Consider the following 8,381-nt stretch of genomic DNA (forward strand, 5'->3'; position numbering starts at 1 on the left):
AATTCTGTTAATAGATAAGTCATTATTTATTTTAATTATTAATTGTTTTTGTCAACACATTGTCTATATTATCCATAACAAAGTCTGTCTGTCTATCTATCACGCTAGCAAAACAGTGGGTTAACTTTGCCAAAACAAGGTGTTTGACCTTTCACGGTCTCCGTAGTTCCCTTGCAGCGCGAGCACAGTGCGGCAGTTACGAGTGTTGAACATGAACGCGCGCTTTTTGCCCCGTACACGGCACAGAGACGAACCGTATCTGATGGGGGAATGCGGCTCGACGTAACAGCAGCAACTCGAGCACATTACTGCCCCCTATATATCAAGAGGACAAATAACACCTTTTCTGTTTAAATTGCCAACCCGCCACAGTGGCGTGTGTGTTGATCAAATTCACCCGCCACTTCAGATATTTACCCGCATTTGGCCGGTGGCGGGTGCTAATTTCCACCCCTGGATGTATATCTACATCAACCCAATTCAAGATGGTCGCTGCAGCTAATCAACCATGCCAAACGCTTAAATGGCTATAACTCAGCCACTGTTACAGATAGTGAGCTAAAACATGTTTGTTTAAACCTTTGGTTTCGTCTGCCACTCTGCAGGGCGATACGCGTTCCTCCAAGGGATGCAGCTCTTTTTGTTTTGAACTTTGAGCAGATAATTACACAGTCGAAGACAGGCCCGTTTTAGGAGCCTGAGTGAATACTGAGTCATCTGTTTCTCACAGCTCAGTTTGGACACACCTACAGTAGGTTTGAAGTCTCTTTAATTCAGCTATAGTTTTCAGAAGAACCACCAAATTCTGTAAAACCCAGAGTTAACAAATTCAGCTTTTGCATTTTGTGGGGGGAAAGTGGTTAGACTCAGCACTTCTTGAGAAAAGAAGTGGTTTTTAAAAGGGAACCAACATGGTTCTGTTTTATTCTTTTTTCTTTTAAATCAGAATTGGACTGTTTTTTGAATTTTTTTTTAAATAATAGTTCTTTCATTTCGGTCGCCTACAGCTGCACCAAAGTGTTTTTGAGGTCATTCTTTTTTTATACTCCACAGCTTAAGTAACAGCCTGGAAGCTGGTGTTGTATATCTTCACATCCCCATTGAAATGAACGCCTCATATCTTGAATGCCTCCAGAGATAATTTGGTCTCAAATTGTTGCTTAGAGTCAAGGATTTACCAATTACATATCAGAGGCAGAAACAGGTTTTTGTCCATAACTTAAAAAAATACAATTTATCTATAATTAAACTGTGTTTCAAATCACTTGGGTAGTCATTTTATTTCATCTGCATGTTATTTGTAGCTATTATAATGACAGTTGTGACGGGTCTATATTTCTGTCTTCCTCAGTGGTACTCCTGGTGTTGGGGTGCATCCTGTTCATTTCCCGATTCTTCACAGTCATCTGGAGGAACAAGTGGCGGCCCCTCTACTCGCTGGGTTCAGCCCGGCTCATGGTGTCCCCCCTTGACGGCAGCAAGTTCAAGATGTTTTTCTGAGGGGGAACGCGTAGCTCTCAAGCTGCTGGAGGATTTGAACTCTCAGCCCACACAAAGTCTTATTTTTATGTTCCCTCACCACTTTGCTTTGTTCAGAGGTAAATCTCAGTTTTAAAGCGAGTCTTTGCTTACAGAACATGAAAAAAAAAAGGCAACTCTTTCTCTTTGGTTACAAGTTAAACAAAACTTTCTGTGCAGAAAGACTTTCTTTAACATACATTGCAACTAGCTGCCTACTAACAGATTATTAAAACACGCATATTACTTTAAAGGCAAAAAGATTAACATTATGCCACTTCCTATCTTTTTGCACTTTTAATGTCCGTTTTTTTTTTTTTACTGTGAAAACACGCTATTATTTACTATCAAAATATTATGAGTTCCTCCCAATATACCGGTGTAATATGAAGTAGTTACTGTTTGATTTGCCAATAAAAACACTTTGATATCAGTTGTTATACAATTTGTTCAGATTTTATCACCACTCAGCAGAAAAGCTTTGAGACTGAAGGAATTAGATTTGAATTTCTCATCATTACAAGTTCACTGAGGTATTTTTAAGGCTAATTGTTATAATAATGTAGTAATGTTGGGGGTCATCAGTTTCAGTGTGAACTAAACTTAATCTAGCCACTGTTGTAAGCTCAAGTGGAAATTTGTTATGTGCTGCTTAAAAACCATCTTTAACTAAGTTACCAAAGAGTGGTCTTGAACGTAACTTTCTTTAAATTCATACTAAAGTCTCAAACCTAAAGGTCAACTGCAAGCATGCATCGTTGGAAACCTTCCTGTGAGTTATTTCACTTAAAAAGAGATTTCAAAACAAGATCAAGAACATATTGTTTGAAATCGTATAGATAATAAAATCCTAAAATCATTTCAAGAGGAGCTGAAGTGAAAAGAGGTGGAACATTTTGTTGTGCCTGTTGGGAGTCGAGCTGCAGGGTTTTGAACAAGTTACAGATGAGAAAACAGACTGTTAAAGGGACCGTTACAGCAGAACCTGAGGGAAATAAAGGATTATTTTCACAAAGTTTATGAGGAACTTAACCTTTAGAAGGGCTCTGAAAACACTGGCTCTGACAACAGCTCTTTGTTAGTTGTTGCCCAAAGGCAAAGCCGTGAAAATGTTTTTGCCTGTGTCTGTGTTTGTAAGTAAGTAAAACATTATTTATATAGCACCTTCCATAGATAAAATCAGTCCTTTACATAAATACAGGCTTAATAAAAAACTAAATCAGTACAAACAGCTGATAAAAACAGTAAGTAGAACATTTAACCAAAAGCTTGTCTGAATAAAAATGTCTTAAGCTGCTTTTTAAATGGAGTCAACAGAGACGGCCACAGAGAGACAGGAGCTGGGCGTTCCAGTCTGCGGCCTAGTGTTGTGTCATACATGAACGAATCTTTTGAGTAAACGAACTGAACCTATTCACTGATTCGTTCCTTACTTAGTTCAGCTGAGTTCATTGAGAGAGGAGCTTCCGCGTTCTGTGACTCACTTATGACGTAAATCTAAACGACAGCGGCCTGTGCCGTGTGGGCGGGGAGGGACTGTTGTCGACACCTGAGCAAATGTGACTTGAGATTCATTCACTGTAAATAAACTCCACGTATCACTCAGTGAACAAAACTGTCTGACTCTAACCGTTTCCTCCTCGCAGGGATTTGCTCTTAGGCTTTTGGCAGCGGCATATGTTTATCCAGATTAACTGCTAATGTTGAGTCAAGCTTCATGAAAATAAACGCACACACACCCGGTACCCATTAGGGATTTATTCAGTAAATGTACTGCTGATTCACGCATGCACAGAAACAACGTACTGCCACGAAGGAGTGATCCATATAATGAACGACACTTTCTGTTTGAAGTATGTTGATGTTGGTCTCTGTCTGCATCTTTGAAATATTTTTGAGTGTCTTATAAGCCCATGGGGGCTGGGCATCTTTTATGGTGTATGGCACAAAAGAAATAAACTAAACTAACTAGCTAACTAACTAATAGAGTGTGTGAACTGAAGGATTTGGTGAACGAATCTTTTGAACGAATCATTTTAATGAACTGATTCTAGTGATTCAGTTCACTCAAAAGAGGTGCTGTTCCCATGACTACCAGGGGCTATGGCCTGAAAGGACAGGTCACCCCGAGTTTTAAACCGGGTCTTAAGGACCTTTAGGAGGTCCAGGGCCTGAAGTCAGGGAAGACTGAAGGGTGCAAGCTGAAGAATAAGGAATCAATATTTCAGTGATGTCCATTTAAAACTCTAAAAGTCAAGACTAAAAATTTTAAATTAATTCCACATTCAACAGGTAGCCAATGTAGAGAAGATAAAAACAGTGTAATGTGAGACCTTCTGTTAATTCCTGTCAAAAGCCTCGCAGCAGCGTTCGGAACCAACTGGAGACGAGTGACAGCAGAGTTGTTAAAACAAGTAAAATTGGAATCACCGTAATCTCAACGAGAAGAAATAAAACCATGAATAATCATCTCCAGGTCAGATATGGATAACACTGCCCTCAATTTCAAAAGATTTCTCAAACAATCAAAGCAACCTTTTACCAGAAGTCTCGAATATCTGTCCAGAGACACTGACTTGTCAAACAGAGCACCGAGGTTTCTGAGGCTGGGCTGAGAAGAGGAGCCCAGAGAACCATGGTGCTGGTTGATCCAAGGAACTTTCTGTTCAGGACCAATGATCAGGCTTTCGGTCTTGCTAGAATTCAACTGAAGGCAGTTGTTAGCTAGCCAGGCCCAGCACCATAGAGAGAGATCAGCTTGTATGGCACTGGCCAGGCCTTAATAAAGAAAACAAAAATTAGTAATTCAGCTAACTTGTGTGATTTTGAATCTTAGAAAGAACAGTACAGTTGAATGTTGTCAGCATGCAAATGGTAAGACACTTTGTTAAAGCTACTGATAATCTTCCCAAGGGGCCTGATATATAAAAGGAACAATACAGGACCTAGGACTGAACCCTGAGGAACACCATACAATAACAGAGCAATCTTAGACGGTATGTCATTTGCAAACATGGAAAAGGTTCTGTTGCTCAGATAGGAAGAAAACCACTGAAGAACAGATCCAGAAATTCTCATTTTGCAGTCGATGTAACAGAGCTTTGTGGTTGACTGTGTCAAAAGTGTGTGTATGCTTGTTTGTTTGCAGCGCTAGCAAAACATCTTATGTCAGTGTCAATGTCAAACTTATTTGTGTAGCACATTTAAAAAACAACAGCAGTTGACCAAAGTGTTTCACAATTTACACCAACCGCCATAACATAAAACAAATAATACTCAGAGATATTAGGCAACAAACAGAACAAACAGAACACACTTATGAACCACTAGGTGGATTTTCATGAAAGTTTTGTGAAAGTAATTATTTGGTGTAAGTTTACAACTGATTAACTTTTGGAGTCAGTCCAGTTTAAGATGGTCGACACAACCAACTGACCTTAGAAAATACAAGAATGGCTATAACTCAGTCAGTTTTACAGATATTGTGGTGGTAGTAGCTGAGAGTCAACCTCAACAGATACTCTGAACGCTAACACATTTCACAAGTTCTCAAATATCAAATGATACTGTGTATCATGTCATTTACAAGGTTTCACCCAGACAGCTATAACTTTCCTTTCTCATCATAAGATGATTTTAGTTTATAACTCTAGCATGAAAGGTGGTGAACGATATGCATTCCTTCAAGAAATGCTAGGCCTACTGTAGCTGCATTGTCAAATACCACCGTCAAGGTTTAATGTTGACAGTTTTCTATCATCAGGGAGTCCAGCAAGGCCTTCGAAGAGTTTGTGGTTTACTTTCAGAGGGGCAGATAAATTGTGAGTCAACAATGTAAACAACCTCCCAGCAAACTTTCTTTTAAATTTGCTGTTGTGTTGTTTGAGATTTCTCTAAGGCAGGCCTCCATATGTGTCTCTATTAACCCTAGATGCACATGTTCAGTCATTAAAGCATACCCACCACCAGAAAACCTCTGGCTCCTGCAGTGGATCTGAACACATCAAACAGCTCAGTTTCACTGCATCCAACTTGTGCCTTTTCTTTCAGTTTCCCTTCTTAGCCTCATGAGGGGGAAGTTCTTCCTAAGCAGTAAGAAGTAAATCTGCACATGGATACATGTTAGACATCACCACAAGCTGATCTTGCACTTGCATCTTGGGAAGTATCTGTCACTAAGCTGTCAGTTCCAGACCCTTTCAGTCCTGGGAGATGTAAGATGGGGCCTCCACAGACTGGACTTGTTTGTTCAGTAACGTCCCACACATGCTCCACTGGATTGAAGGCTGAAGAATTTGGAAACCAAGCAAGACTTTAAAGTTTCCGTGCTTCTAAAACTACAGTTGGACCATTTTATACACAATGTCAGGGATGAATCACAGGACCCAAAGGTTTTCCAGCCTCCTTCTGGCTGACTGGCTGCCAGACCAAAAATAAACATTGTTTTTCAAATGTTAAATTAGTACCAAATATTTAACAGGTCTATGTAGAAAGACAAACAAAACAAAACAAAAAAATGCTCTAAAAAGTGCAAATGTATATATTTCTGTATTTATCATTGAGTGTGTTAAGTTTCTGCAGTTTCAGCTACAATAATTTCTGTCTTCTGCCTCCCAAAAACCTAAAACTGTGTCACTATTTAGAATTATTGAGAAATATAGAAAACACTCAAGATCAAGCTTTTGATTTATAGTGTTTCATCTTAACTTTAGTCACAGAATGCTGTAAGAAGAGTGTCCTTACTACTGTTTTCAATAAAAGAGGGCATCTGATTGAATTTATCAATCAATAGCAAATTGAACTGGATATTGTAGGAAATCAGTAATATTTAAATTACTTGATTTATTCCCCCTATAGTTTAACAGTTTTCAACAACTGAGGGATAAATGTTCATTACAGGCAGTTTTATTTATTTATTGTGTTCTATATATGCAGTAGATGCAGTATATATATATATATATATACATATATTACAGAAAAGACACAAGAATGAGAAAATGCAGAATGACTAACAAGTTTTTGAGGATACACAGAGAAAAATAGGATCACAGATGGAGTAAAAAAAAGTCTAAATGTCCTGTTTTGATTAAAATAAAATTCGGTGTTTACTAGTTATAACATAAAATGTTTGATGTCTTTTTGATGCCCTCTAATGTTCAGAATTATGAACTACAAATCTATACATATCTGTTTTAGACATAACTTTTGCACATATAATCAGAATATTGTTCTGTCTATAGTGTTTGTGTCATTGCAATACCTGCAGTATGCGTGTGTTTTGTGTTTTGTGTGTGTTACAGCTTAGCATTTATGTTGTCAGGCTGCTACCTTTAAACTGGTGGGTGGTGCTGCAGTATCTATAAAATGTGCATAAAACCAACCAAAATAAAGGTACATCCTTCATGTTTTCACAAAAACATGGAACTGCATCCCTCTCTAAGCACTAGAGAAAAACCTTTTTGCAATTTGGTGGTCCTAAAATTGAAATATTTTTACTGTTATAATTACTGAAATCTGTAAATCTAAACCATTATACTTTGTGAATGACCATAGTAGTTTGTGGGGAAAAAAATGGTGCTTTCAGTAATTATGCTGCATTTTCTATCTTCATCTTGAGGTGCATGCAGCAAAAACTGTTTGCAAATTTAAACAGATATACACATCGAGCCTTCAAATGTTTTTATTGGTTTTATCAAACTTTCAGTCTAACAACATCACTGAAACATGTTTAAATCCAAACCCTGTGTTAAACTTGTCAGAGGGTGAAAAAGAGAATTTTATTTCACAGGTTTGCACAACTTTAGACATTAGAAGTGATATTGTGTTGTACAGTGAAATGGTAATTTATCATGCAGGATACTTGGTTCAGTATTATTATTTACAATTCCACAGTTAAATGCAAATATCTCAGTATGCCTTATTCAGTGCTCTGTTATAGATAGCATCAACATAATAAGTGGAATAAAAAAAGCCTCTGTTGTGATCTGCACTACTTGTTCTGTCAATATTCTGAGGTGTGTTTATTCTTGTTTGGTTCACTGAGCATACACGCTGTTTTGTAGGAACCTGCTGTTCCACATCCTGCACACAGTCTTTGCAGCACATATAGCCACAGTCACAGCTGTTGGACACTTAGAAGCTGTTTTTAATTCAGTTCCATTTCATTGTATTTTATTGTTTTGCAAACACAATTAAATATTATGTGATCACGGCTCACAAAATATTTTGCAAAATTGTTCCCCCACACTAAATGACCCAGTGAAATAACATGCTATATTCAAAAAACAAAATAATATAGCTGTTTCACCTCTTCTGCAGTTAAAGCTCAGTGAAAAGACATAAAACCAGAGGTCTGGCTGACCTAAAAACACATAAATTTGAAAAGAATTTTTAGCCAGGAGAATCTTAAACAAGTTATTGCAATTATAAACAAAAACAGGTGAAGTGAGATTTATTTATATAGCACTTTTCAGCAACAAGGCGATTCAAAGTGCTTTACATCATAAATAAAAACAGAATCCAATACACCAGGTACATAATAAAACACAAAAAAAGAAAGAAAAAACACATCAATCATGTATAATCTAAATGAAATATAGGATAATCTAAATAAAATCACGAAACCAGGCATATTTAAGGATGAACTAAAACAGTCAAAATAGTAGCTAAAATAATCTAAATAAAATCATGATAAAGTTAAAGCTGAACTAAACAACAATTAGGAATCTAACAATATCTTAAGTATGAGCTAAGATAAACTAAACTAAACTAAATGTACAGGAAGACTAAATAATCTAAAACATGACAATGCTAAACTAACGGTACCGAACTTTCTAAAAGTACCCCAGGCCCGCTAGACAGCC

The 8,381-nt window shown here is 37.4% G+C and overlaps 1 long non-coding RNA gene across 1 annotated transcript in view; it reads left to right on the plus strand.

The window, feature by feature from the left end:
• Positions 1 to 1,951, plus strand: part of LOC119616962 — an 8,589-nt gene extending 6,638 nt beyond the window's left edge. The window contains exon 3 of the long non-coding RNA XR_005233075.1: positions 1,352 to 1,951. This is a non-coding gene — a long non-coding RNA (uncharacterized LOC119616962). The remainder of the gene's footprint in view (positions 1 to 1,351) is intronic.
• Positions 1,952 to 8,381: the final 6,430 nt, after the last annotated feature.

This window comes from Kryptolebias marmoratus, linkage group LG4 (genome assembly GCF_001649575.2).
Source record: "Kryptolebias marmoratus isolate JLee-2015 linkage group LG4, ASM164957v2, whole genome shotgun sequence".
NCBI classification, from domain to species: domain Eukaryota; kingdom Metazoa; phylum Chordata; class Actinopteri; order Cyprinodontiformes; family Rivulidae; genus Kryptolebias; species Kryptolebias marmoratus.